This window comes from Cyanistes caeruleus, chromosome Z, assembly GCF_971803275.1.
Source record: "Cyanistes caeruleus chromosome Z, bCyaCae1.hap1.1, whole genome shotgun sequence".
NCBI classification, from domain to species: Eukaryota; Metazoa; Chordata; class Aves; order Passeriformes; family Paridae; genus Cyanistes; species Cyanistes caeruleus.
The window spans coordinates 11,257,294-11,264,199 of NC_141732.1; the positions used below are offsets into that span (position 1 = coordinate 11,257,294).

General features: G+C 33.3%; 1 long non-coding RNA gene across 1 annotated transcript; it reads right to left on the minus strand.

Annotated features, from left to right (window-relative positions):
* Positions 1-380: 380 nt before the first annotated feature.
* LOC147648096 (uncharacterized) lies at positions 381-6,439 on the minus strand. The gene is made up of 2 exons (XR_015280425.1): positions 5,888-6,439; positions 381-2,683 (listed from the first exon to the last, which is right to left on the minus strand). It is a non-coding gene; the product is annotated as an uncharacterized LOC147648096 (long non-coding RNA).
* Between the last annotated feature and the right edge of the window lie 467 nt (positions 6,440-6,906).

Genomic DNA, 6,906 nt, shown 5'->3' on the forward strand with positions numbered 1-6,906 from the left:
GAATTGTCTTTTTCTTAAAATCCAGACTTTTCTACCTACATCTACTATGTAGCTTAGATTTGTAACATACATCTCTTCCTTTTGGAAAACTATGATATTGATCAGTATTTTTTTGCTTTGTGGTTAAATAATTTTAAAAGCAAAATTAATATGCACAGTATTTGAATATTGAATTCAATGTGCTTTAGTAAAAATAATTCTCTTGTAATATAAGCCGATCCAGCAGCTGACTGCCACCAGACACAAAAGTTCTGTATCTATTTTCTCCTTTTTTTTTTGCTGGTACTGAGATTTGTTTGGCTTTATGGTAGGCTTGTTGCCATGGAGATTGGTGAGAATTTGGAGCTACTTTTTGGCTTAGAGACCTGAACCAGATGAGGCAGTGGACACCAACACTTTTAATGGTTTAGGGTTTTACAGAGAAGTCACACATGTAAAAGCACATACCAAGAGGACAGGAAACTTCAATTATTTTTTTCCTTTGCTTTTCTCCACTCGTCTTTACTTGAGAGCAATCCAATCCTTCTATTTCAATAATGAAATTACTATCTGTTTCACACCTTCTCATTGAAAATGCCACCTGACTGGTAGAAGAAAAGCAGAATAATGCACATTTTTACAGGGAATCTTGCTGAGATCCCGAACTAGCTTAATTTTTGATTCTGGAAATAAGTGACTGTTAAGATCCAGCTATTAAAAATACTAGAGAGAGGCCTCAGGCCAAATTAAGGAGCAAATAAGACCATATGGCAAACTCTTGTTATGGATTATATATAACAGTAAATGTGAAGTACAGAGAGACGTAGAAGGGAATAGAAAAATAGGTTGTAGAGACAGAGAGTGACAGAGACAGATTAAGTAGAAAATATGAATCCATGGATACTTGTAGTGTCCTGTTATTTGTATTCTTCTAGTTTTCTTGGTGGTGAGCATCCCACAAAACACAGAGTTTAATGGATTAGTATAAGTTTAGGCCATGGGACTGCCCAGGTGCTTCTTCTGAGGGGTGACAGGGAAAGTTTGACACTCTCTTTTAACAGTCTTTGGATCTGTCACATCGCTTTGCATCACGCACAGTCATCTGGTGTGAGGTCTCAGCAATGAGTCCTGGGGGAGCTTCGGGGTCTTTGATGGCTTATGGCACCTTTCAAGTGAATGTCCTATGTGTACGTGGCCTTCCTGGGATGGGGTTTATAACTGAGCTAGAATTAACTCCCTTTATCTAGAGGCTATACCCAGAAACTCTCCTCCCCCACCCTGATCCCATCCAGAGCTGATTCTCAGTACACTTGTTGTATTTGGCTTTCTTTGTGGACACAACCTTCTCCCTCAGTCTTGTTTATTTGTTCCCAGACCTGAGATAATTGGAAAATAGTGTTACATTTGTCTTATTTCAAGTTCCTTTAGGTGATAAGGATGCATTCTGTAATGGTGACTGGTAGTTCATATCCTAAAACATTTCTTCTACAGATTCATTAATCCAAATCCTTGAATTACAAAAAAATCACTATGGTCATCAGAGAAATGTTCATGATCAGAAAGAGTTATCAAGGTATTTTTAAAGTAATTTATTAAGCAGGTCTGAGCTGAGAGTAATTAAAAAAGCTGAGAAATTCAACTTCCTCTTCACACACTAAAAGTGTTCATGACTGTCCAGAATCAAATAGAAAAAGGTTTTTTCCTAGTCCCTGTCTAATCCTAATCAATTATAATGGCATGCTTTACTGGGCATCTCTTAATTGTGTCTAATTTTCTATATATAACCAGTCAGAAGAACAAAATGTATAAATCTGGACACTAGTTCTAAACACACTTGTTATGAAATTTAAGATTTTTAAGAGTTTTCATATGTAAGATGAAATAAAATGTAGAAGAAAAGTCAGTGTAACAAGAATGCTGTCTTCAATGTTTTTCTCAGTGCATTCAGAAGCAAATATAACTCAAATGGAAGAATAATATTTAAAGATAGAACTCAACAGAATAGATCTGAAAAAAGGAATTTTGAAATTAGAAAACTGCTTTCAGATTAAGTTCCAAATTTGTAAAATTAATTCTGGTAACCTATTTTAATTCAAGTAATTCTAACATTACTTCATAGGTAAGTCCCTCAGTTACAAACTCTCTAGAACTTTACTAGATTATAACTTTTCTTCAAACAAATAATTTTAAGAGTATAGTTCCTTGGTCCCTCCAGATCACAAAGAATCTTTTTCCATGTCAGCAATATCTTAAAATTTTTCTGAATTCAACCTTAATGAGTGCTATGGTCTTTAGTTCTTCTGAAAAGCAGGCAGTTTTATTTTATGCTCTTGGAATACACTTGCTGTTGAATCTTGCCTCCTAATACTAAGGATAAAATTTGGGTGTTGTAGCATCCATACATTTTTTTTGAAACATCTTCCAACTGTGTTATAGAAGGATAAGAAGAACTTAGTTCTCAAGAGCTTGTGTACACATGTTCATTGGCACAGTTGTTATTAATATGCATTTGATGTTCTTTTGGGCTGAGTCTTCAATTTCATTACAAAGCAGGTGTGTGGATACTGGTATTTTTCATGTTGCCTCAGCAGAGGATCCCTTTTCACTGAAGGAAAGTGCAATTCACAGTGCAATGCTCAGCAGGAACACTATGGAACAGAAGACTGGATATTGCAGCATCCAAAGATGGTTTTCTACTGCAAAGCTAAATACGAGATGACAGACCTTCACAGTCAAAATTATTAAGAAAAAGAAAACTGAGTTTTTTCATTAATTGCAGAATGATTTGATTGAGACTTAAACTGCATAGCAGAAAAAAACTGTCACCCCCCACGCATGCCTAATACTATTGGTTACCTTGAAAATATTTAAGACACATTTCTTATGGAAAGAATTTACAGATTAAAAGACCAATAGCGTAAGTTGCAAATATTTGAATTTTTGCCATAATTATGTTCTCTTTCCCTATGAGAGGTAAAAATTCCCAGGTTACATCTGTATTCTCCTATGTTATACACTTCTTACAACATGTAGCTGTACTTTGTTTTCTCTGCATCTTTCTCTTATTGTCCTATACAAAATTATAATCATTCTTCTATATATTCTGTTCTTCATCATGATTTAGTTGAATTTAAAAAAAGTATTCCAGATGTAAAAAGACAAATCTACTTGGTTTTATTCAATAGAGTGGTAATATATTTTAAATTATTTGCATACTGTGGCATAACATAAATTACTCATTCCAGTTGTATAAGTTTGACTTTTCCATTAAAAAACTTTTATTGTGAAGAAAAGGGTAAGAAAAATATCTGTACTAAATTGCCATAAACTTTAGCAGAAAGCAGAGACTTATTAACTTGTCTTTGAAACAAAATCTTTGTTTAATATTTGATACATTATTCTCCATGCTGCACTACTGAACTAAATTAATTCACCTTAGAATGCTGATACGGGGTATTCTGCTAGTGAAAATATTTAAAGTAATAATATGCCTTTTTCCTTTAGGTCCAGGATAATGTTTACTCAGTTTTAAAAATAGATTTTCCACAGTCATGCAGTGAAATGTAACCAGTTGTTGGTGTGAGGTTTATTTATAATGGAAACCCTATAAAGTTTTCACATCTTTCATCATTTTCAGCTTTGACTTTATGACAAATAGTTTGGTTTACAAAAAAATAGCATCTTTGTTTATTCAAGCATTTACAGGGATAATAAAATAGATGTTTATAATGTCTCCATTTAATAGTGTAACACTTTACACATTGTCTTTGTCCAGGGTTCATTTTGTGAGCACTTGTTCACATGCTAAACTTTACCCCTTTCAGTACCCTGAGCTTTAAACTCTTGGTATGAAGGGAAAGCACACATCATCTTTGAACTAAATAAGAAGGAGGGCCTTTGTTAGACTGAAGTAATCTCTGAGTCATTCTCATTTATGAGAAAATCTGTAAAAAGAATTCGAAGGATACGGTTGCAAATACTTACTTGTATGCAACTGCTTTGTGGCAGATATGGTAATACAGGGATATGACATATGCAAAGGCTTTAAGACAATTAGCTGCATGACAGTTTTGTAGTATCTATGTTATTTTGTTATTTTACTATCAAGTTTGGGTGAACTTCATTTAGTTTAGTTTTGGTCTACCTAAGCTCCTGAGCTAATGGTTCAATTGTATGTCAGGAGAAGAACATTGTAGTCACTCAATCATGATATGACTTAGTCTTCCTTAGAAGCACAACAGTGTTAAAACAAAATATCAATGACAATCAAGGCATCTCTACAGAGGCTGAAAACACTACTTTCGTATTTTGCTGATAAAAGGTAAAAACAGTCATCTGCTTTTATATATTTTTAAAGGAAGAATATGCATCACAACATTTGGGTGGTAAATGTATGGTAATACATTTACCACCCAAATGTACTATCAAACTTCGTAAAGCACCATCTGCATACTCGTTTATGGCTCTGGAACTGTGTGCAATACTTAGGTAAATTAGAACAGTACCCTGAAGTATTCTATTCTGTTGTACTGTTTTCTGATTACTGATTATTAAATTGTGTGGGGAAAATAGTGTGAAAATTATTTCACCATTTGTACTCATCCTAATCAACCAAATAAGAATTCTGTAAAAGGAGAAATATGTGGATTTAAGTAAATACAAACCAAATAGTTAATTAGTACTTGGGATGAAATTAAGAATGATGATCTGACAAAACAGTAATTAAAAAAAGAAAAAAATGGAGGATGTTGTTAAAACTTGCTAGGATAATACAGCTGCATGTAATTCAAAGGCATAATTAATTTGTTGTTTCTTAATTGAGAACTTAATGACAATTTTCTATTGATTAGTCTATTTTAAGCACATTTAAGACTTATTTAAGCTCTCCAATTAGAAGTAACCATATTGAAATTCTGCTATTTAACCTCTCTACTTTGATACTAAATTTCAAGGCTCCCAAAGAGATAGCAGAAAATCAACTTTCCAATAAAACAATTCACTGTTCTTTTGGTAGTTTGCAAATATTGAATCTAAATTGCTTTCCTAATGAAAGCAAATAATATCAAAAAAAATTTGGCATAGTCTTGCCGTGAGCTGTTGCCAAACTGTTAAGCTCAACATATGTTGAATATTTTATTCAAAAGTGATTCATGGAAAAAATTACCAATGATGACAGACAATATTTTGCTTAAGTTTATTTTCTTAAATGTCAGCAGTTTCAATGATTCAATGTCATTATGTATTCAAATACCAAGAATATGTATGAATTCAAGCTCTACAAACCCCTTAATTATGATATTATATAAGGTTGTCAGTTTATTAAATTTGTTCCAAATGTTTCTGTCCATTTCCTGCAAGTATCTAGTAACTCATGTTGAAAATGTTAAGTAGAATAATAACCTTTATTTTCCTTTTTTTTTTTTTTTTAATCTAGGGAGTAAAATTTTATCTTTCTCATTTGTACCTTAAGACAATACATGTTCCAATAGAGAGTGTTATTATTTTGGTTGTTTACAGAACATGTTTGGTCAAGAAGAAAAATATCAAACAATGAAACAAAACCACTGCTGAATGCAAAAGCAATAAAAATAGACAAGAGTTTGCCAAGAACTCATGTTATCTGATGATAACATGGTCTGGTGATAAAGAAAATAGGTAAAATACAGGAAGATAAAACATTTATCTTACCAGGAATTATTTTGAGAGGTAAGGCACTAGTGTTGGGTCAGGAGCAAGGTCTGTGTTTCCGTCTGCTTAATTAGGCACATTCCAGGGGCATACAGATAATTAAAACAAAACAAAACAAAAAAAACCTTCCCACCCCCCAAAAAAAACCCCTCTGTTATCCTCCCTTACTATTTCATATCTAAATAATAAAGCGAACAAAAAACGAGTTTTCTTTCCTTACCTCAATGTGTGACATTGTAGTTGTAGAATATTCACAAATGAACAGTGTTCTTTCTTCCAAACTGAAACTTTGAGACTTGTCTTTGCTCAAGTTGCAGTAGAAGTGTACACCAAATATTGCATAATATATCTTGTGTCAAGTCTGAGTGATGGCACTGCCACACAATGCTCAGGACACAGTTTCACAGAGCAGGAATGTGAATACTTGTAACTTACACTCCAACACTCCAGGGAAAGAAAGCCCAAGCATTTCTGTAAGATAACTTTCTTGATCTTACTGGAAGGATTCAAATTTAATATGTACAGGAAGCAACCCAGTGCAAGAATGACATTAAAATTTGAGTTATCAAAAAAGATCATGAAAGATGATAGGCTTCTGTAATTTAAAACTTCTGCTTCTTCAGCTTTTGCACTTGATATCTTCCATGACTTTGACTCATTCCACACCCATGTACAGACCCTGAGTATACCTTAGTTTCCTAGGTCAGATATTCAGCAAGCTTAAAAAACCTGAGATAATAGTATAATTTTGTTGAACATGGTAGTGACCAAGTTAAAAAGAAAAATAATTAAAAATACAGCTGCTTCCCTCCTGCTAAGTAAGAGGAGCATTGACAAATTTCCTGTCTTTGACAGGAAATGAACAAAACAATGAATATACAGTGAATATATAAAATACAGGGAGTTACTAACAGAGTAGATAGAAACAATAGAAATATCTTCTGTTTCTTGGCACATACAAAGCAGGAATAGAGAATACCTGTGTAGATTCAACTTATGTTGGATATTTAGCTCTAGGTGTGGGACTGTTACAGTTCTATCTTTTATGTTATTAACCATGTCAACATTGTTGTCTGCTTTCTCAATTTCTTTTTAAAATTTAGTCAGTTTTTTATTATTCACCACTGAATCTCACCAGGAAAAACCCAAACAAGCAAAAAACCAAACTCCTCTCCCCACAAAACAACCAGGAAGCATCACTAGGTGAAGAATAACAGAATGCCTAAAGAATTTTGTACA